The following is a 23,793-nucleotide window of genomic DNA, read 5'->3' on the forward strand; positions in this document are numbered from 1 at the left end:
CTCGGGTTGGAGAAACTATTTCCACTCCACACCCTCCCCTCACATGGCCGAAGTCATTCTCCTGACCCCTGTACCGGCCCAGGTGTTACCATCTGGTCTGAGCTTTTGAAATGTCAGTGGTGACATGGGTGACCTGGAGTTTCAGAACTCAGCCAGTCATCCGTGCTGCCTCTTCTACCTTGATCCGTGTGTCCATCTGCCACCCCGCCACTTGGGTCCATTCCCTCCTGGCCACACCTAGCTTCCATGCTGAGGCTGCCTTCCACGAGGGTTATGAGTCTCCAAGATGTCTTCAGTTCTTCCCACCGAGTCATTTTTCTGAAGCTGTGCATGCATCATCCTATGCTTTGCTCAAAACCTTTAAGCACTGTACACACACACACACACACACACAAATGCACACTGCCTGCAGGTGAAAGCCTCAACATTGTGGTCTGGCAATTGAGGTTCTAACAAACTTGCCCAGTCTCCTCTTGCCCCCAAGCTTGCCCTAGCCAGCCAGCGCTAGATCCGCCACACGCCACTAGACTTTGCCATGCCACTCTTCCCCTCTGGGAAGATCTAGGGATCTTTTCTGATAAAAAAAAAAATTTCAATCCAAATGTTGCTCTCTTTTGTCCCGTACTAACATATTCCTTCTAAATTTCCATAACATTGGTGTGTTTTATCTTTGGAACTCTGGTCCTCTATAATTTTTCAAGATAAAAAGAGAAGGAAGCTTCCATCACCATCTACATTTAGCATACACTGGCCGTTTCAGTAAATATCTGCCATTTCAGATATTTACAAAGCACATTTCACATATTTACAAAGCATGGCCAAAGGCTCTGAGAAGTCCTGCAATAATAATAATTCTTGGGACATCGCATCTATTATGTTCTACACCGTTCACTGGTACCCCTTCTCTTCCATTGCCACACTATCAAATAACTGACCCACAAGCAGCCTGAGCATAAAAACAGCAGAGAGGAAGTTTTATTGAAGCTTCTGCTTCCTATGGGAGCAACTGCCACTGGGTGTCCTGGATGTCCCATTTCACAAGCCATCGTGTTGGATGAGCCTCCAGAGTCCGAGAACCCTGCAGCAAGCCCTATCCTCAGCACCCTCTCCTTGCTTGGAAGCTGATCTGTCAAATCCAGAAGGAGAATTCACCAGATAACTATGTGTTTAGGAGAATTTCAGTGGGACGGTATGTTGGTATCATGCCCTGTGGTGCTTACTCTATAACTGGGCGACAAGGTTCTCCCTGTGTGGGGGTATCTGGGTCTAACGTGCAGGAGTGGTAGAAATGGGCCCCCCTCTGACTGGTGCCGCCAGGCTGATAGTCTTGCCTAGGGAGGCCCTTGCACAAGGCAGGATACAGGGGGTGTAAGTGATGTAAGAGAAGAAGTAAGAAGTAAGAGAAGAATCCCAAAGAGAAACGAAGATTTCTTCGATCTGCAGGAATCCCCAGGGATTGGTGGATAAACTGGAAAGGTTGGCCAACAGCCCCCCGCCACAGAGCATGTCATCAATGGGGACACAGAGGCCCCCTACAACTCGTGTTTCAGGGCCCCCGACCCTTAGCTCTGGGAACCTTTAGGATACGTGCACGGCTGAGCACCTAAGCCTCCTGCTGGCAGCCTTCTTTCTCTGTGGGTTCCGCGTAGGGCAGAGAACACGGCCCAAGTACAGCAAGTCTTGTGGCTGGAGGTTCTTTAATGGGGACAGAATCTCACTGTAAATTCTGTAAGTTGCATTTCTGTAAGTTGCTTTTAAGGTACATTTCATAAATCAGGATCTGCTGTTACATAAAGCTGTAGTGAAGAGTCCAAGTCACTAAAGGCAACTACATTTCATCTCCAGCTGCCTCTGCTTTCCAGCAGAGCTCACTGGAACACGGTGCTGGAGGATTGTAAGCAACGTCTGGGCTCCCAGGACCAGTGCTGGGACCCATGGCCTACGTCCAGGCCCGAATGCAGAACATGTGCATTCCCCTGTCCGGAATGTGTTGAGAATTTCAAGATGGCAACAGCAGAACTTTTATCCAGGTGTGGGCACTCTGAACACAGAGCCCTAGACAATCTCACAGATCATCAGCCCATGAGGCTGGTTCAGCTGGCATCTGCCATGGACCCAGATGGGACAGTTCTGGGGACTTAATGGTCTCCTCCCACTGGGGACTTCACAGCACAGCATTCTGGAAAGACTTCTTTGAAAAGGGGGCTTCAGGCTGGCCCTCTGGGAGCTCTTTCTAGATTTCTACCCTCACAAGCTATTAGCAGACTCAAGCTCCACTAAATCATCTGCTTTGACTCAACCCCTGCGCTTTGGTGGGGTAGAGTTCCTTCTCATAGGCCATGTCCATTCTTACTCTTCAGGAGATCTGCCTCGGCTCTGGAAAACTCAGGCTTCTCTTTTATCTGGATCACATGCCTCCTTTGCACACTTCACAACAAATTTTTCAGTATGGAAATATCCGAACCTGATTCTAGCCATGCCTGCAAGTCTTCCCGGGACCTGGCCCAGCCTGCCTGCTTCCAGCATGAGCGTCTGCCTTTCCCTGAGCTCACTGCCAGCTGGGGCCATTTTTTCCAAGCTTCTTCTTGGCTCTCCACTCACACCCCCCTCTGCTGCAGCTCTACCTTCCCTCCACCATGTTCATGGTCTGCTGGCCCCCAGTTACCACCCTGACCCTTTCTGGTTTCTATCTCCTAGTTTCTGAAAGCTCTACACTGTTTTTCCATCCCTCAGCCCCAAGTCCGGATAGCAATGCTGTGCCAATGCACTGACTTCCACATTCCAACCCAAACTGCCTCCTTTCCCCCACCTAAATCTCCCAGGACAAAACCCATAAACTTGAAATATTTTCAGCAGTGGGGAGTGCTGGGATGCTGGTTAAGCATCTGACTCTTGATTTTGGCTCCGGTCATGATCTCATGGTTCGTGAGATGGAGCCCCACGTTGGGCTCTGCTCTGACAGCACAGAGCCTGCTTGGGGTTCTCTCTCTCTCCCTCTCTCTCTCTCTCTTTCTTTGTCCCTCCCCCATGTATGCTTTCTTTCTTTCTCTCTCTTTCACTAAAAAATAAATAAACTTAAAAGAAATCTTTTAAAGTATTTTCAGCAGGAAAAAGTAGGCTGCTTAATAAATGGTGCTAGGAAAAACTGCTATCCATTTAAAGAAAGACTGGATACCTCTTCTTCAAAATGTAAAGGAAAATAAAACCCCATGAACTTGGTATTTTACACCAGAAAGATAAAATTATAAAATACCACAAGATAAAAAAAAAAAGTATGTGAGAATAGTTTTATAATCTAGGGGTGGGAGTAGACTTTCTATGCAAGCCAGAACCTGGGTGTCCAGAAAATAATAACAGATTGGATTACATAAAAATTAAATATTTCCACAAAATAAAAGACACAGTATACAAAGTAAGAGGTCAAACAATGGACTGGGAGAAATGATTTGCAGCGTGTATATCGAAGGTTTAAGACCCAGAATATGAGAAGAGCTCTTCTAGAACGATAACCAGTGTCAGCTGGTTGAGCATCCGACTTCGGCTCAGGTCATGATCTCACAGTTCGTGAGTTCAAGCCCCACAGTCGGTACAGAGCTTGCTTCGGATCCTGTCCTCCCCTCTCTCTGCCCCTTCCCTACTTGCACTCTCTCTCTAAAATAAATAAACTTAAAACAAAAAAGAACAACAACCAAAAAGAAAAGAAAAAAATAAGAAACGAAAAGAAGGAAGAAAGGAAAGGCGAGAAGGAAGAAGAGGAGGCAAAGAATATGAACAGGCTGAAAGAAATGTATAAATTATATATTTTCTTGTTTGAAAGATTGAAAATTAAATTTTAAAAAAAGAAGCTAGAGACAGTGAGACCATCACGGCTGCCACGGTGTCTGGGACTCTGTCCAGCTGTGAGGACAGGCCTGCACTAACCACGAAGGAGCCCCGTGGAGGGTCTCCTGGGAGCTCTGATGGGAAAACCCTTAAATGACCACTGTGTTCTGCTCAGCCACATAGAGGGTCTTCTCCCCTGAAGTTTAAAAAAAAAAGGAATATGAGCAAGCAAGTTATAAAAGACTAATGAGTAGTCCACAGCCCTTTTTTTAAAATGTTTATTTATTTTTGAGAGAGAGAGAGAGAGAAACAGAGAGAGAGAGAGAGAGCGTGAGCAGGGGAGGAGCAGAGAGGGAGACACAGAATCCAAAGCAGGCTCCAGGATCTGAGTTGTCAGCATAGAGTCCAATGCAGGGCTCGAACCCACGAACTGTTAGATCATGACCTGAGCTAAAGTCTGGCGCTTAGCCGTCGGAGCCACCCAGGTGCCCCCATAGCCCTTCTTTAAACCAGCTCCCCCCAGAACAATCCGCTAATTTACACATTTGTGTTTTTTATCTTTTTTTTAAAGTTTATTTATTTAGAGAGTGGAGGGGGGGGGAGAGGGAAGGGCAGAGAAAATCCCAAGCACTCTCTATGATGTCAGCGCAGAGCCTGATGCGGGGCTCCATCTCATGGGCCGTGGGGTCGTGACCTGAGCACAAAGCAAGCACTGGCCCCTTAAGTGTATGAGCCACCCAGGTGCCCCAATTTATATGTTTGTTTTAAAAATTAGTATTTCTGGAGGCTGAATTTAATCCTTTCATTTTCTTTCAGGGCTTAATTACTTTTTGTTGGATTTATGTCCTAAAACTCTTCAGCAGGGAGGGCAACATTTTCTAAAAGATGTTATTTAATTTTTTAATTTTTTAAAAAATATTTATTTCAGAAAGAGAGAGAGAGACAGAGCATGGGCAGAGGGACAGAGAGAAAAGGAGACACAGAATCCAAAGCAGGCTCCAAGCTCTGAGCTGTCAGCACAGATCCCGACGCGGGGCTCGAACTCACAAACTGCAAGATCATGACCTGAGCTGACGTCGGATGCCCAGCCAACTGAGCCACCCAGCTGCCCCTAAAGATTTTATTTTTAAGTCATCTTTACATCCAACGTGAGGCTCAGACCTACCACTCTGGGATCAAGCAAGAGTTACAAGCTCCCCCAACTGAGCCAGCCAGGTGCCCCAGGGAGAGCAACTTTTAAACCCACCCCCAGATCCAGAGCCTTCTGAAGAGATACCAATTCTATGTAGCTGCACAGTAAGATGACCACAAAAATGGGGCAAAGAGCTCTATGTGAACTGTACTGTTCTACAGTTTGAAGAAGATTTAATTATTCGATGGATTGCCCAGGCAACACTGGAAGAAAACAAGCCTTCAGGGGAACGGCAGATAGCTCTGTGGGGAGACAGCTGGGTGAGTACCCTCATCCTAGATGCTTATTCTTTTTTTATTTTTTTAAACTTTTTTTAATGTTTATTTAGTTTTGAGACAGAGAGTGACCGAGTACGAGCAAAGGAGAGGGGCAGAGAGAGAGGGAGACACAGAGTCTGAAACAGGCTCCAGGCTCTGAGTTGTCCGCACAGAGCCCGATGTGGGGCTCAAACCCACAAACCAGGAGATCATGACCTGAATCGAAGCTGGACTCTTAACGGACTGAGCCACCCAGGCGCCCCCTAGTCACTTGTTCTAAAGCCCCGCACCTGGTGTCCTGACAGCTGACCAGCACCATCAACCCGGGTCCCAGCCGAGCCCTCTCTCTGCCCCAGGGCAGTCACCCAGCACCTCCACCCTTTGGACATTCTCCACCTGGTACATTTATTGTTTCTCCAAACTCTACCTTGAGGTCACAAGCTGTTTATATCCCACAGTCACAAGCTTGCACACCAGTTTCCTCGTAGCAAATGATGCCCTCTATTTTACCATAAAAGAATTACTAAACAATTTTTGGGGGCGCCTGGGTGGCTTAGTCGGTTAAGCGTCCGACTTTCGCTTAGGTCATGACCTCGCGGTTCGTGGGTTCGAGCCCCGCGTCGGGCTCTGTGCTGACTGCCAGCTCAGAGCCTGGAGCCTGTTTCAGTCAATGACTCCCTCTCTCTCTGACCCTCCCCTGCTCACGCTGTCTCTCTCTCTCTCTCCTAGAAATAAATAAAACATTAAAAAAAAAAATTAAAAAAAAAAAAAAGAATTACTAAACAATTTTCAAGCTGGCGCTTGTAGCAAACTACAGCGACCCAAGGGCCCCAGCAGCGGGGGTGTGCCCTGCCGGGTCACAAGGGCACCCCAGTCAGTACATGTGTGAGCAGAGACCCAACACCTCCAGCTGCCTCGAACCCCTGGCTGGGCCCAGTCCCCGTCCCCGGTACACCCTGCGAGTGCACTCGGGCTCTGCCTCCTGACTTTGAAGTCAGGGTTTCACTCTCTTAACCAATACTCATTGCTGAAGGCTACCCTTGCTACTAAAATAACTTTCCATGAAATACTCTTGACTGTAAATGCCCTTATATTATAAGAAACGCTCGTGTTTGTGTGTGGTTATGTCTTGTGTAACTGACTCCACCAGGTTTTCGAGGTGAAAATTGCTCGTTTTTGTCATTTCCAAAACCTGACATTCTTTCACTATAATGTGGCAATTTCTCAGTTCTTTAAACTATTTTTTTCTTTAAGTTCTCATGAATCGGCGGTTCCTGTTTTTCTGAACTGCTTGTCAAAGCCATGTTTGTGTTAGGCTCACAGTCACCCTTGTTCAATAACTAGGAAACACGGTGAAAAGTCCCCACAGAAAGTGTGACTTCCCGGCCCTTGGGAGCCTCCCTGTTTGCTCTGTAAGTTGTAATTTGGAGGGATGCGTGTGAACGCGGGTGGAAGGGAAAGGACTGGGCAACAGACAGCGGGTGAAAGTGCCGATTGCCAGGGGGAGGTCCTCGGACTGAGGTTAGTCGGAGCTCAGCTCGTGTAGATTCCGCGGCTCGGAAGCCGGCCCTGCCTGGGGACACATCATCCGGCCCACCAGAGCATGGATCCCGTCACCTACGAAGACAAAGTGGCTCTTTCTTTTTCTCCCTCCCCCAACACCCACCACCCACCGCCCCCTTTTTAAAGAGCTCATGTCAAGACCAAATTCCGCTTTCAGACCTCCGTGTTTCTGCAGTTCGGGAAAAGTTAAAACAAAGCGAGAGCATCTTCGTTGTTTAAATAAAGCAGGACTGCCTGGGTACGGGCTGAGCTGGACCTGGGGCAGAAACCGGCTCAGAGCAGCCTCCTTCAGCTTCTGGAAGGATGTGCACTATTTCTGTTTCTTCGAGTTGCTGTAACAAAGTACCAGGTACTGGGGGCTCAAACCACAGAAACGTATTGTCTAGTAGTTGTGCGGGGAAGAAGCCTGAGCCCGAGGTGTGGCAGGGCGACACTCCCGCTGTCGGCGCCACAGGAGAGAATGGGACCCCAGCCTCCCTCCCGCCTTCCCCTGGTCTATCACAGCATCACTGCAATCTCTACCTGACATCCTCCTCGTGTGCGTGTTGGCGTCCAAACGTCCCCATCTTGTAAGGACACCACCCTCCTCCACTATGACCTCATCTTTAACTATGGTTACAATGACACCATTTCCAAATAAGGTCTCATTCTGAGTTACTCGAGGGGTAGGGCCTCAACACGTGAATTTTGGGGAGACACGATTCAGCCCATGACACACACAGAGGCCTTGAACGATGACTCACAGAGTCTGGACCTCTGCTCACATTCTCTGTTATTTCTCCTGCCAGTGTTTCCCCCCCGACTCTCTCCCCTGAAAATAAATTGCCTTCTGATAGACCCATGTGCTTCCTTTTCTGTCAGGGTCAATGTCTATGCTAAGAGGGAAGTTGAAGGTTGTTAGCAGTGTGGGATTCCATACAGCTCAAAGTGCTGCTTTGGGTGGAAATGGCCCCCCCCCCCGGTCAGGAAGTGCCTTCGAGGAGACCGGTGGCCAGCCAGTCCCTGAAAAGAGCAAGGACACCCAGACAAGGGCCACGGCTGTCATGCCTCAGTGCGGATGTCCAGCCGCCCCGGGCTCTGTGTTGTCTTCTGTTTTTTAGCCCCGGGGGTGCTCTGAGAGTCAAATCCGGGCAGCCTCTTGGGCCCAGGAGCTGCTGTGAGAAACCAGCTGTGGCTGGGTGGCCGGCTGTCTGGCCTGCACTCTGGCTCCCTCATTGTTAGCTAAACGGTCATTTTATGACCAATGGAGGAATCAGGCCCAGATTCCTCCCTGAGAAATGGAGATCACCACTGAGGGTCACTCCGCGACACTCGGAATAGCGGCTGGCCCAGAGAAGGTGCTGTGAAACGTCAGCCACTTGGGTGCCTCCTGCCACAGTGAGACCACACGCTTTCCCGGGGGTGAGGTGGGGGATGTTTAAAAGAAGTCTGAGATTGATTCTTTTTCAAGTCTCAATCTCCATCACCTCCTCCGTGTCTCTTGTAAATATAATTTGGTGTCAGGCTGACCGTGGGGGCCCGGGACCCTCATGAAACACAGGGCGGACAAGTCACTGCTCACCTTTGTCGGCCCTTGGCTCGTTGCCAGATCTCCACCCCCAGGAAATGGAGTCCCAGGCTGTTAGAGGGCATCTCAGAGCTGGGGCTTTGCTGGGGACCAGAGCTCCAACACGGGGCCTTCCCTGTGTGCTCACTTGTCCCTCTAATGCCTAGACAAGTGCCTGCCTCACCCACACGACACCTGAGACAGGGGAGCATGGCCACCCCACTAGCTCTGAAATTCAGCAGCCCCCACTGCAGGGGACACACAACCTGGTATTCTCGAGAACACAAACATGGTTTAACAGTAAAAACGATTGTGATAGTTTTTATGGAAAGTAGGAAAGAAGAGAAAAAGATTCATTCAGGTACTTGCTTGCATTTGCATAAAGAAACTCTGGACACGTAAACAATGAAAAGAAGGGTTTGAGAGGAGAGGTCAATGGGAACTGAGCAAGAGAGGGGGGCCAGGGTGCTTTTCACCGGACCCCTTCTTATTTACTTTCACTTTTGAACCTTATTCCAAAAATTAATTAAAGCTGGAAACGCTATTCCCTAGACACTTTTGCAGATTAAAAGAGACATCCACATGCCCATCTCAAAAGATGCTGGAAAGCCCCAGCTGAAAGTCAATGCCACCTTTGAGGAGGGTGCTTTGTCAGGTGAGTCCCTCAAGGTGCCCCTAGCATGAGGGTGCTCCCCATGACTCATCACGGAGATGCCAGCAAGCTTCCTTGAGGTCATGAAAGAACCACTCAGGTTACAAAGAAAAGCTGTTCTCCATTTGGGGAATGATTTATTTGAACGATCTACAAAAAGTTTTAATCTGGTTGTGGTCCCGGGAAATAGAATCCACACAGAGCCTGACATCTGGCCTGTTGGGAGGTTTGTGGTGTTTTGGGCGAGGTTGGTGGGAATTCTGGCTCTGCCTTGAGCTGGGCACCCTGGAACCCAGCTGCCTGTCTGCAACATGGGCAAATAGTTGCCTGTCCTCACAGGATGGATATGGGGGTTGGACAAATTAATGGATACAAAGCAGCCAGCACACACCGGTCTGTGGAAGACACTCCATAAATATTAGTTTCTCCATCCCCTGCTGTGGCCAGGAGGCTCTTTCAAAATCAAATTGATTTACTACATACAGTTTAAGCCACATGGTTAATCTCCCCTAAGTCCTGCACAAGATATAAATTAAAACCTCCACCTTGAGAACCAGGGGGCCCCCTTTTTCTACCAACAGAGCCCCAGTCACTGTAATGATCTTTGGAATCCATTTGCTCAGAAACTTCTGGAACTCTCTCCTTTCTGAACCGTGGAAAACAATTTCCATTTGAATAAGAAGTCCGTCGCTTGCCCCTGGCTACTCATGTTCACAGAGAGTGGTAGAAATTAGAGCTGGAAGATTCTAATAATTTTGGCAACCAGAGGGCAAGGGGAAGGGGGGGATGGGCTGAGAGGGGGCAGCACTTCCTAAAGACAGTGTAATCTGGCCCCTCTGGAGGGATTGTTCCTGTTGAGTCCAAGTGCCCCTGGTGACCGACTCAGAGAGTGAACACAGAGCAGGTGATCCCCGCTTTGGGAAGGTGAGACAGTGACTGAGCGGCTCACTCTGTCACCGGGAGCATTCTCTTTGCAGTCACCTCTGGTGCTGCTGGGTGGCAGTCTGTACTCATTCTGCATCTCTCCTCTCCCCTCCACAGAGCAGGCACTTCTGGGGACTTCAAAAGGACCGCCACACAGAGACAGCCACCCATCTGTCAGGCCGTGCTCAGTGGCCTATCTGAAAGACATATCTGACAGGAATCAAACGCATCCAACCCACAAACCCCGAGGAGGCGACTATGTATAACCAGCTAAAGCAACAATCTGCAACAACGGAGCATTTAAATGTTCTAGATATTTAAGGTGACTTACTGTTAGTATCTCACGACAGACTCAAGGGTTGAGCTGTCCTCTGCAATACCTGCCAGGATTTGAGGATGGGGAAGAGAGGATGAGAGAGAACGAGGTGAGGCTACGCATCAGGAGGAGTCTGGCTGAGTGTCTAAATTATCAATACCTGCCCCATTTGTCAACAGGATTACCTCACACATTTGATATGTGACATGTTTCACCATCCATTCATCAGCGTCAGTGAAACCAGCGCAGCAAGGTGAGCTGTCGGTGAGGTGCCCTGGAATGGTAGATGCTGGCAGCCTTGAAGGCAGGCACTAGCGGAGTGCCACCCGTCTCCACTGTTGGTCTACACGGATCCAAACAGTCTTCTGGGGAAGACGTCAAACAAACAAACAAACAAACAAAAAACACCTCTCTCTCTCTAACTTGCCGATGATGTAAAGCTTCACATTTTATGTTAGAGAATATATGGGCCAAATCTAGAAGATTCGACCAAGGGTAATGCAAAGTTCTACCTAGCCTAAAAAATAAATTTCAAAACCAACAAAAAAAAGTCAGTCCCCAACTGCAAAACGAGGGAGATGTGGTTTTGCACGCGCCCCACACAGAGAGGCAGGGACGGGAGGCGACTACAAGTGCAGCTTGAGGGCCGATGGACAGGTTGGCCCCGAACCTCAGCCTGGCATCCTGCACAAGGGCGGCCATTGTGCTCCTGTGAGGGCGGGATGCCAAAACCTGCCGCCCGTGACCAGAAGGGCAGCACGGGGTCAAGGTTGCCAAGCACCTCAGTGCACACATTCAGGAACCGTGGAAAGGAGGAAGAGCTTGAACACAGTGGTCGCGGCCACGCAGCTGCAAGGGCTCGTCTTGGAAGGAGCCGGGGCTCGTGTTATTATTCAGCAGTTTCTGGGACAGAATCATTGCTCAGTGAATGGTAATGAATGTGCTGAATTGGGCCCATAATTATGACCACGGATATGACTGAATGGCTTCAGCAGGGCAGAGTTAGGTCCAAAATGCGGAAGTGCCAGAAAACAGGCTTTGGATTATTTATGGAATGCTGTCTCCTCAGTCGGCGCTTTGCAGGGATAGGCTGGGCTGGCTCCGGAAGGAAGGAAGGGGTTTAAGTATAGATTAAATGGCCCCTCCTGGGGTTCACATAGAGGGACTGCCGTGGTGGGCAGTGCCCTTTGACCCCAGAGAGCTCCTGACAGACAGTGAAGAGTGTCTTGGCAATGAGGATGGCTCCAAATTGGGTTGTTGAGCCCTCGTCATGGCGGGTCACCTCACCACACTGAACAGCCCATCAGAGAGGCTTGGTGACTCGCTCGTGGTCACACAGCTAGCCAGGGGGAGCCGGGAAGCTACCCTAGCTGCCCTATCCACACAGAGAAAACAAAGCAACACACAAATGCACAAACCGACTCCTTTCAGATCTTCACTCAAAGGGAGGGACCCTCTGAGGGACGCTCAGAGCCCCCCCAACACACGAGAGGCCCCTGGCCTGCATGGCCTGCGTCTCCCTCCAGCAGCCTTTCTAACAACTGCACTGGCTCATCCCCTCTCTCCCTAAGTCTCAATGGATAAATGAAGGGCTGGACCACTGAATCAGCCCCCGCCCCGAGCTCTAGGCAATACAGCTCATGCTGCCCGGGGCCTGGAGAAAACCAAACATGGAGGCAGGACAATGGGATTCCCCGGTGCCCGAGTTGGGAGCGGATGGACCGCTGGGGGGGGGGGGGGGGGGGGGGGGGGGGGGGGGGGGGGGGGGGGGGGGATGAGGTCCAGGGCCCAGAGAAAGGTGTCTCTGTCAGAAACAAACAGCAAAAAGGCAGCAATTCCAATAACAACAGCTGATGCTACTGAACACCTGCTGGGTGCCGCACTTTGCTACGACTTCTTCAGGCACTGACCCTTTTCGTCCTCACAGCAGCCCTCTGTGCCACTTATTCCTGGATTTCCATTTCACAGGTTAGGAGACCGAGGTCAGCAGGCACTGAGGCTGGGCAGCGAGAAGCTGGTGGAGCTGAGCTGGCTTCCTCTGGGGGGCTCGTGGCCTCCCCACTGACAGGTGGTCGTGGCATAGAGCACACAGCACTGCGCCTGGGGGAGTGGCCAGAGCAAAGTCCCGGAATCTGGAGGTTGCTTCAGGGGAGGGATGGCAGCATGTCCCCCCATCCCCCACGTGGGAGAACATCATTTTGCTGTGTTGTAATGTCGCAATGGAACAGGGCAGGGGGGAGGAGGGGCGTGGGCTTGGGGCCTGAGTTTGTTTCTTCCCCCCATTCAGCTTATCTCCACACCGCTTGCTTGCGTGTTTCCTGTCTGAATATGGGTTAATCCTTCTCCCTTAAAAAACCGAAAGAGTCAAAAGACACATTTGGGGGACTTGTAGAACAACAGTGACAGGAATCAAGCCTGAGATTTCCCTCAGGCCAGTCTGGTCAGTCCCAGGTTGGCTCCGCACAAACAAAAATGAGGATGCCTCTCCCCACACGCTCATGATCAAACACCACATACCAGGATGGTCTGAAGAAACCATCAACACGACTGGCAGAAACGCTCCAGGTGTCAGGTGCTCAGCCTGGGCGGCCTTCTGGCCAGGTCATCCTCCTGGGCCACTGAGACCCTGAGAGCCCGCCTCACGTTTTGTCCCCAGAAAGGGGGACGCTAAGACTTGCAGTAGTGGCACTGGTGGCAGAGAGTCTCGTGGGACCCCCTCCCTGCCTGGCCCATAGCCCTTGGCCCAGAAGCTCTCCACCCCTCTGAGGACTGACTGAGAGCCAGGCTCTACTTCACCCCTTCACGCCAGCACCACACTTGTCCTCAGGGTGATGGCCCCTTTTCCAAAGCTGCCCAGATCAGGAAAACACGCTCTAGATTTGTGCTTTCCGATATGGCAGCCACTAGCCACTTGTGCCTCTATGTACAGTGAAATTTGAAACAAGTTGAAATAAAATAGAAGTTTAAGTTCAAAATCTCTGTCACATTAGCCACTTTTCAAGTGCTCAGTAGATGCGTGTGGCTTATAGCTACACATTAACACAGAAACAGAACATTTTCATCATCGCAAAAAGTTCTGTTGAACAATGCTGTTCACTGGTCCCTTGAGGGTGTTCTGTCTCTCCTCTGCTGCCGTCATTGCTCCTTCTTACCCCCCACACCAAAATTGGGGGGGTCCAAGTTAGGAGAGGCCCAGCTGCAGTTAGCAGATGGGACGAGGCATGTAGAGGGGGGTCCCCAGCAGATACTCCTTAGCTGCAGAGGCTGGGAGCTCACACCATGGTCAGGAAAGCAGGGGCACATTTCCAAGAGGGACCTAAATTCAGAGACAGACACCCAGGTGGTGCGGGCTCCTCCAGCTGGAGTGGGGACCCCAGTCAGCTCTGGAGCCCCACGCATGCTGAGTGTTAGATGTCGAACAGCAATGGTGGCGGCCACCTCAGACGGCGGATTGCCCCGCCCTGGTTTTCTGCCACCGCCCTCCCCCAACCCTGAGACTGTGTGATGATGCCAGGAGCATGGGGACAAACAAAGGTTCCCAAGAATGGCCGAATCTGAATATCCTCTCAGCCGGGTTGAGGGAGTAAGACAGAGTTATGTAGCAGCAGGGAGAGCATGAAGCAGATGATACAATATAGAAATTTCGAGAATAAAGGAGTGTTAGATTTTTGATACCTTAGCCCTGTGGACTGAAGTTCATGCCCCTGAACAGAACAACTGGACAAGCAGAGCCATTACAGGGGAGATGAGGGATGATGGGGAAACTGACACAGGATGGACAAATCTCCTCTGAAAGTCCTCCGTATCATTTCTGGAGGTGACAGAAGTGTCGTGGCTGTTGAGGCTCATCAGCAGCCCGGGAGGAGCCAGGCTCACCTGCCATCTACAGAGGGGCTGCCTAGGGTCACCCACCATCCAGAGGCACCCCTCCAGGGACCAGTCCCCATGCTCCATGAGGAGGGGCCCTTCTGTGGTTGCCCTCTGCCCTCCAGGGGATGCCCTCTGCATAACCCTCTCGCAAATCAAATGTTTTTATTTCTTTCAAAATCAGAAGAAAAACCTGAATATAGTGGATATGATTATATACCAATGAATCCAGTATGGATGACATTCATCTTTTCACCAAGACCGTCATAATATGTTCTCATATGAGGAAGGTGCCATGAGAGTCCATAACCCAGGGATGCAGCCCTGCCTGAGTCCTTCCTCACTCCTTATACCAGAGGCATAAAAGACAGCTTTGTACAAAGGGAACTGGCACCCCGCAGACCTCCTGGTAGAACCTACAGACTGAATTTCAGCAGTGATTTCTCATCCCTCCCTCTGCATCACGCAGGTAAACCTGCTCCAAAAATAGTTACATCTCCAGGCAAAGCCCTGTGACGATCTGTTGGCTCTACTGTCGTTAGCACTGGCTTTCTTTCTCCAAGTCGTCTTCTGACTTCAATAAGGCTGTTGGAGGTCCAGCCATCACCTCTGCATTCCACACAGGGGGACGGAGGGAAGTGGGGGACAAAATGTTAAGCCTCTTAGATGTCAGACTCCTTTAAGGAGCTTTCCTAAAATCCCCACTACACATTGCAGCCTATGTGTCACTGGCCAGCCCATCTGTCTGTCTGTAAGGGAGCTGGAAGAGGAAGATGGAGGCATGAAGCAAGGCTCTGGGATGGTGCAAAGCAAAGCAAACACAGGAGGGGACTTGGTCCACGGTAGAATTACAGCAGACACCCGTTACCGGAAACTCCATCTTGTTCTCTCGTGAGTCTTCGTGGCCCTGGTTGTGCCACCAGATAAGGGAGGTCGTGTGGAGCGTAGGGTGTGACAGGTTCCCCTTCTCTGGCCTTTGAGCAGGTTGAATTATGTGAATAAACTGCATGTCCCTGGCACTGAAACTTTTCTACTTCGGCCATTCTGTTCTTTGCTGGAAGGCTGCAGAACTTCTGAAGCCCCGTCTGTGTCCTTGGGGCTGGGAGGGTGTGGTCCTGACTCAGGAGCTGACTCTGGAAAAGCTGGCTGCGAGGGAGGGGGTGAGTCACGAACCCAGACATAGCTGAGATTCCTGGTATGTGCTCTGCGGGGGAACGAACGCTAAGCTTGGACTGAGTTCCCTCTAGGCAGGAGGTGCTGCAAGATGTGAGGCGCCCCAGCTCCCTGTGCCCTTCCCCTAGGGGCACTGACGGCAACCTGACATTATTGGGCTCGCATCTGTCTCACCAGAAAGACAAATAGAAAAGACCTGGTCTGCCCAGTTCACCTCCACCTCCCTGAGTCAAAGAACCAGACTGTTGGGTTCAAAGCCAAGCTCCATTCCATACTAACAGTGTAATTTAGCCCTCACCCCAATCCTTCTGTGTCCCAGATTCCTCATCTGCTTGATGGGAACAAGAATGATAATCTGCTGCACACAGTTCTGTGCAAACTAAGTAAGGTCATATTTGCAAAGCTTCCAGAACAACGCCTGGCACCAAGCAAGCACTCAGGAAACAAGTCAGTGTTTGAATGATCTTTATTTTATTGGGGGAATGATAAATATGTACTAATGCAGACAAAGGCATGGAAAGAAATCTTATTTGACTCTGATACAAAAAGCAAGGGATTTCTGTCCCTTTGAATGCCCTGCTCCAGTTGTTCAGGGCTCTTGAAGCCCGTCTTCTCCTGATAGTTCTGATGAGACCGATGTGGTTATTTCACAAAGTAGACCCTGGTCCCAGAGGAGCTAAATTCTGTAAAGCATAAATCTAACTGTCTTCAGGAGCACTCTGTTGTGGAGACTGCTTGTTGTCTGTCCTATATCCATTCTCCTCTACTTCCTGTGTTGTCAACAACCCTCATGTTGTCAGGGGGTAGCAATGTTCTCAATTAAAAAGCTATATTCCTCTGGCTGCTGTGGAAACAGTGGCCAATAAAGATGTAGGCAGAAAGGGTTAGTTGGGAGTTCTGGGAAAGCTCTTTAAAGAAGCCTGATGTCTGGAATGCCTAGCCTTTTATCCTCCCACTTTCCTCTTTCCTCCTTTGTGGAATGCAGATGTGATGGCTGGAGCTGCAGCAGCCGTGTCAAAACCATAAGATAACTTTGAGGAAGGAAACCAGTGCTAACAGAGAGGACAGAGAAGGGAGATGAATGAACTGGCTGCCCACTGACCCTCTCCCTGGACAGCCTGCTTCCAATCTTTTTCTGTCCCAGACAAAGTAAGCTTGACACTTACTGGAGCCACTGTTAGTTTGTAAAGTTTTCCTTTGTATCTGTCTAAATTGACAGAAACCCATGCATCCCTCTCACACTCTGTGAAAGATTTGTCCAGGGAGAACAGCTAAAATACATTTCTGCCATTGCTAAAAATTCCAAAATTATACGTATGATCAATATTTGAAAGGGCCACATGGGGAGAGAAAGGCTAAACACCTCTGTGACAGAAGCCCTCACTCGCAGGGTGATCGATTCTAAAAGCAAAAAGTTGAGCAGGAAAGCCACAGTGGATAAGATTCGCCATCACCATTAGCTTTCTTGATTATAAAAAAAATGCAATAAAACCAGGTGGTTATTGTTCTGTTTTAATCAGAGTAGTCATCAAGCCTCCTGACCACTCCTCCTTCCTGTGGACCCAACTTCCTTCTGATCCTCTGTTGGCTTCTCCCTGCCTGAGCTCTGTGGTCTAACCAGAACCCTCTAGAAGCCATGAGGAACCCCAGCTCTGCCCCGAAGCACCGGACCCAGTGCACGACCGCCCTGCCTCCGCACCGTAAACAGAAAGGGGTGTCTGCACTCTGGCACAGGTAACCGCTGGGGGAGAAAACCACCCACAAAGTGGCACCATTTGTAACTGGTCACCACGAGACAGCCATGGCCAGCAGGCAAAGCCTACACTCTCAGGAAGAGCTGTCGAAAGCACCCGGTGCCCAACAGTGCGAGGTGATACCAGAGAAGGCTGACTGAGCCACGGGACCCACCTGGCCCTTCTTCCGGACCCCTGCAGAATGAGCGTGAAGATTTGGCTTCTGGGGACACGGCGTGATCTTGGGTACCTTCAGAACCGGCGAGGAAAGGCCATGTTATGCTCACCCTGGTTTTAGTTTTAAGTGTACCTTACTTAATATTTTCAATATGAGTCACCTCCACATACTGCGATGGTTTTCAAATCAGCAGAAGTTGCCTGTAGCTGGCTTTAGTCAGGAAGCGTGAGTGCAGCATCCATCTGTTTCCACTCTGGAAGCAGGTCTGAGGCCAGTGGTCCTGGCTTCTCTGGCCTGCGGCCCCAGTCTGCTGGATTACAGACAGCACCCTCTTGGGTCCCCTGCTTCTCCTGATGCTCCTCTCCTGATGGAGGCGAAGACCCCCTCCGTCAGCCACGTGTATCTTGAAGCGGCCGCTCCGTCTGATACACCTGCCTGGGACTCCTGTACCTGGAATAGGCTGAGCAGCTGGCCATCCTTCCTGTCTGCCAGGGTGGGTACGTGTGCGCGCTGGGGGCAGCGGGTTAAAGGAAATGCACAGAAAGCTACTGCCCTGTGGTTGGGCTGAAGGAAGGGGGAGCTGCTCTCACCGCGTGGATGTTAACGATGAAAACGATGGTGGCCACGGCAGTGAGCATAGTGACAGTGTCTAGAGCCCCAGGTTTTCCCAGAGACACCCCGGAAGCATCCTCCCTTTACCTCATCAGATCAGAGCAGGACACAGATGAGATCTCGCTTCAGGAGCATGAAGGCCAATTCTTTATGGACACCCCCAGGGCCCGGGGCCCAGGTAGACATAGAAAGGTGTCTGGATGCGTGTCTGAATCAGTGGAGGTGTACTTAACAGCCGTCAAGTCCCCTTGCAACTTGTGTGTGAAGCATCACTGATCTTTCCAAGGCCCCGGGAGGCGGGTACTCTTATTAATCCCATTTCACTGTGAGGAAGGTGAGACCCCAAGAAGTATAAGTTGCCCAACGTGAGGGTGAGCTCTCCGTACAGCAACGGGTAGTGCGGACACCTGTCAGCTTCCATGAAAACCTCTGGGCGGGAAGTACTGAGAGCGCAGGTTGGGGTGCTGATGAAAGGGGAGGGGTGGTCGGCAGGGCCAGCCAGCGACAGGCCAGTCTCTAAGCCGAGGGGCGCCATGACCACGGGGCACTGGGCAATTTCCAAATGTCATCAGACTGTCAGCACTTTTCTTTTCGCAGTAGGTGTCCTTTTAAAATATCTGCTCAGTTTCTATCATAGAATGTTTCCTTTTCTCACTCCCTGCCTGCACCCTCACTTAGAATCAGCATCTTTTGGTAGTTGGAAAATATGACAAAGCAGCAAATCGTATTAATGAATACTCGGTTCTCAGATCTGCCCAGGGCCTTATTTCTGGCTTTTTAAAATGACTCTCCTGATTATAAGAGTGATCATATCAGTTCACCACAGGCTTGTTTCTCATGGGTAAGTTGACTTCCAGTGTTCATACAACTGCTCGAATTCTACATGAAAGAATACAGTCCATACCTCGGATGAAATCAACCACCTCAAAACTACTTCCCAACAGCGTTTTTATCCAGGAGGATTTAAAGACACGGGAGCTGGGGATAAACACACGTCTGATACCTGGCATGTTCTCTGAAATGGGAACAAGAGAAAGTGCTAGTGCACCCACACCACTGAGACACCGCCTAGGACATTTCGCCTTGTTGGGCTCTGTTCTCCATGGAAGTGGCGTTTCTCTGTGCGCTTACATACTTACTCACCAAGAGAGACAGACTGGGCTGGGATCCCACCTCAGAAATCCCTGGTGTCGGCCTTGCTGAGGTCCTGAGTTTCAAGACTCTCAGCCTTGCCACTGAGAACACTGAAATCACAGGATCTTGCCTGGAAAAGTCATGGCGCTAACTCAGAGGCCACAAGCCCAGACACCTTCAGAGCCCAGGTAAGGAGGGAAGCAGGTAGAGCTAACATCGACGGGGCTCCTGCGGTGTTCAAGCGCTGTTGGAAGCAAGCACTGGACAGATGCTGACTCTCCAAGCCCTCCCAGCAGCCTCTGAATGTCATGGTCCAAAAGCCCAAGGCTTCCAAGCCAAGGCTAATCAGGGCCTTGCAACATTAGGGTTCCATGGACCTTGCGATCTAAACAATAGGGGGTCCCACCATAGTTAGCTGAATCCAAAAATCCAATCCTGGGCAGATGAGCGGAACTGGGGTGGGGGCGGGGAGGCTCAAACAAGACTGCATTTGGCCTTTGAGCCTCCCACCTGCAACCCCAGCTATTTAAGAAAGTTTTTTCTTAACATTTTTTTCAGTTTACAGATAAAAGGAGTAAGATTCAAGGGAGATTTTCTTCCTCGGAATCCTACTGTCTGATTTGAAGGTGACGTGCCCTTCCTCCCTTCCACCCCCCCCCCCCCCGTGTGTCACATGCAGAGTGCCAGCTTTGACACTCAGGCGGTGACCCGCTCCCTGCTCCACTTGATCCCCCAGCAAGTGTGACGTCACAGTCCACTGGAGGCAGCTTTAACCCCAGGCTGTCCCTGCCCTTCACAGACTCTGTATTTTTAATTTAACGAATTGTATGCCCAACCAGTTTTATCAAGGCAGACCCTAAAAATGATGGAGATCAGCCAAAGGGGAGGGTCCCGGCAGAGGGACCTATTAGCAAAGGGTCTTCTGCAGGGGTGCACTGGAAGGCTGGGACTAAACTGGGAGGGGGCGGGGAGGGGGGTCACAGAACAGGGAAGGTACCCAAAGTTGAGTCTAACCACAGACCAAACAGCCCAAGCGTCCCGGAGGGGCCAGCCAGCCACGGTGCTGTGCCCCAGGGCAGATCGCATGTGCTCTTCGAGGTGCTCCAATTTTAGCAATTGGTGCTGACTCATTATTAACCCAGAAAGCCCACACACTCAAATGACCCTACTGAAAAAGCTCCCTGTCATCTCCTGCTTACTGATCTGCAGTTTTTAAGCAAATTTAAAAAAAAATGTTTATCACAGGGTATTTATGACATTTTAACCGTTTGCATTTACAGTAACTAGAATGACATTTGAAAAAAAAGTTTCCTGTAGTTTACTTGACTGGAAGGCTAGGGCTCATCAGAATAGTAACAGGCTGAGAAACACATATCAAGGTTGTATCAGGCCTCAAGGGCTCAGCTATTCAATCTTCACCCACTGCCCCAGGCCCCCAGCCCACCATCTCTCAGCACATTTTCTTTCTGATTTTACCAGTTAGTGATAGTCACAAGCAAAAGGAAAAGGCATACAATAAGTTCCCAGCATCATTCACAGGCTCTTGGAGAGGGAAGCCAAAATTCTGCCTCTCTATTGTATTTCTTGCACTAAAAACTGGGCGGCTCAGATCATGCAGCCAGAAATGTCTCAGGGGGCTGTCTTCCTACACCTCAGAGAAGCAGAAGCTGGCCCAGCCTCCACAGCCATGGGTGAACACAAAGTCACCCACCTCTATCTCTGAACTTCACCATGGCTCCAAAGGGGAGTGTGGAACAGCTTATTTTCCAACCAAGCACAACTCTCTCTTCCGAGACAACGTAATGTACGACGAATGAATTTCTACACACTCCCAATTAGTGACTGAGATGAGCAGGCTCAGATGCAGTCATTGGGGGGGGGGGAGTGGGGGGAGAGCAGAGGAAGCAACTTTTCTAAAATCATGGATCCTCTAAGTCTCGAATGCATGCCCCCTCCAAGAAGCGACTACCGTAACCCAGCCGAGACTCTGAGGCAGACTATAGAAATGATTGTAAAAATGACAGAAACCTACTCACCGGGGGAGAAGCAGCTGGCTCCACCTTCCCAGGGCCCCGGGCCGTGAAGAACTGAAGCCGGCACTGACTCAGGCACAGCCCGCCTGGAATAGGAGTTCGCAACTTAGAAAGCATCGACCATGCAGTCACGTATTTCCCTCCATTCCCAGTGGTGTGTCCACATGACTGAGACCAGAAAGGAAAGAAAAAAAAAAAAGAGAGAGAGAGAGAGAGACAGAGAAAGAGAGAGAAAGAAAAAAGGGAAAAAAAAGAAAAAGAAAAAGAAAAAAAAAAAGGGCGCACACCTCAGCCTTCATTCTCATTGGAACAAGATGACTCAATGCTGACTCACAGCCGCCACTTCCTCTCCGGCATTCTCTTCATACTTGTGAGCTGGGCTGGTCCCGTTCCCAGGGTCTCTGCAGGCCTTCCTGGAAGAACAGCCTTCTGACCCTGGCAAAGTGGCCCAAACACTGACCTCACACGGAGTCCCCCCCCCACCCCTCCCCCACCCCCTCTCCCTCCCCTCTCCCCACAGGCAGGAGCGCCTACCCAGGGGAAATGCTTTATTTAGGAGATCTGAACCACAGAAAAAAATCAAATGCATGAATCTCATGCGCGTTTGAATTTCAAATATATGCTGAGATGTCATCTATCGCAAAGCTCATAGGAACCTCTTCCTCGTTTCAAGGCATTTCAGGGAAGGGAGAAGAAAGGAATGTTCTTATTCTTTAAGGAGGCTGGGCTTACTTTGCCCTGGCAAGGCTTCCTTCAGTGTGTGTTGCCTTCTGCATCTCTCCCTCTGACATAGCACATCATGGGATCTAACATCATGATCTCTTCCAAGCTCTTTATTAGGAGCGTGTGTGCTCTGCTTTTAGGAGTAAGGGACTCACAAAATCTTTTCTATCCATCTTGCAGACTGCAAGCATTTGCCAGATACGAATATTAAAACCTCAAGAAATGAAAGGAAGGTGTAACCATCAACTAGTAAAAACCGTTGATGACCGTTAACACGCAAGAACAGAGAGTAGCCTCTGCCTCCCAGTGATCTCTGGGATGCTATGGGGTGTGGGGCAGTCTTCCGCCACTTCCTGCATTTTTAAATTATGAAAGACCCCGTGACCGCAATAAGCTCCTGAGAAGCCAAGACGGGCAGCTGTGATTGCATTAGGACAGCCATGGTTTCTAGAAGGTGACACACATGGCCATGCCTGAACACTGATCCTCTTAGACATGTTTTGACTTAGTGCCTCCTGCCATGTAGACCACACCCTGATACCCTAAAAGATAGAGAAAATGAGATTATGTCTTGTGGGAGGACAAAAGACCCAGGCAAGCCGCATCTGTGAGCAGCGGACCTCACCCTGGTGGGATCAGAAGATCCACTTTCCATTTACAGCTCGGTCCATTTTAGGGAAGGACATAACTCCTATACCTCACGTTCTTCTCATAGGATAGGTAAGGCATTTTCTATCAGACAGGACCAAGGGCTCTGACTTCCCCACGAAAATTGCAGTGTGCCAGCTGGCCAAATATTCTCATTTTGTGCAGGGTTTTTTTTTTTCAAGAGAGGGAAAAGACTGTGGGTTTTCTGGAATTTAGGAATAGCTTTGCTGTGCTGTTCATTGCAGTGATTTCTTTAGGGGAGAATGGGGAATGCGGATGGGGGCTGCAGACTCACGAACAGCCTGAAGACATGGCTACAGCAGCACCTCATGTCATCCCCAAGGGACATATCTTAGCCAGTGGGGGCCCAGCAGCCCCGTGGGAAGTCCATGCTGATGCCAGGAGTCTGTGGGGGCTATCGACACAGGGGTCAGGGGTGGTTACTTTGTCCTATATGGAAAAAACCAGGCTTTATTTTACTTAGGAAGACTTGTATTAAATCAACTCATTAAACCCGGGGAGAGAACTAAAAAAATATATATGAGTTTTTAAAAATCACCAGGAATAAATGAAAGAAATTCAAAATGGTTGGGAACAGTAGGCTCCAGGTGGCAGCCACACCCTCCTGCCAGGAGGCCTCATCAGTATAGCGGTGGGCTCTTCCACAGCAACAGTGTTAACAGTGAGCCTTCTGGAACATTCCAGGTCAAAGCCTCAGACATGAAGCTGGGCCTCCTTCCAAAGAACGATTTGAGCCATGACTGTGGAAGGTCACTGGGACTATGTCTTCCCTATGTACTGTTTTGTTGAATCATCCCATGAATGCTATCTCTCAATTCCTGATTCAACTTCCATCTAGAGTTCCTCTGGTTTGGGCTGGAAAATGGGGAGAGGGTATTGGTGTGAGAAGGAGGAGGCCATTCCCTGCATATTCATAAATAAAGCATTCATTAAGGCATATGGGTAGCACCGCTTCCCATAATTGTTAATACGGAATGTTCTACAGTGGATTCTCTTTCAACTGGCTGATTTCTGCATCTTCCACCAGAAAGGAAACGATGATGACCCTCTGAACATGGCTACCTGGAAACACGATTGAAACTTCTACATGTTCTGTCACCAGTGAAAATAGCACTGTGAAAATTTAGGTTCCAGTGAATTAGGAAAATAATCAAGTTTTGCTCCTGAGGTGCATAGTCTGAGGACACATTGTGGGATTCTTATAAATATCGATGTTGAAGAATATTTGTTTATGCTAGTCACTCTCCTACACATGCACAGATATAACAACCTCTGTTCCTCAGAATAGCCCTCTGAGTAAAATCATCCCCACTTTCTAGCAAAGAAACCAAGGCACAGAGAGAGCCAGAAGGCTGCCCAAAAGTTGCGGAGCCCAGATGTGCACCCAGGCTGCCTGGTG

The 23,793-nt window shown here is 49.8% G+C and overlaps 1 long non-coding RNA gene across 2 annotated transcripts in view; it reads right to left on the reverse strand.

Annotated features, from left to right (window-relative positions):
* Positions 1-21,400, reverse strand: part of LOC120231569 — a 140,158-nt gene extending 118,758 nt beyond the window's left edge. Inside the window, exons 1-2 of one of the 2 annotated variants that reach the window (XR_005528354.1) lie at positions 21,290-21,400; positions 21,006-21,088 (exon numbers count right to left, since the gene is read on the reverse strand). This is a non-coding gene — a long non-coding RNA (uncharacterized LOC120231569). Of the gene's footprint in view, positions 1-21,005; positions 21,178-21,289 lie in introns of those variants that run through there. The other variant, XR_005528353.1, reaches the window with a different exon arrangement.
* Between the last annotated feature and the right edge of the window lie 2,393 nt (positions 21,401-23,793).

The sequence above is a fragment of the Hyaena hyaena genome, unplaced genomic scaffold, assembly GCF_003009895.1.
Source record: "Hyaena hyaena isolate Hyena2069 unplaced genomic scaffold, ASM300989v1 scaffold_57, whole genome shotgun sequence".
In the NCBI taxonomy this organism is placed as follows: Eukaryota; Metazoa; Chordata; class Mammalia; order Carnivora; family Hyaenidae; genus Hyaena; species Hyaena hyaena.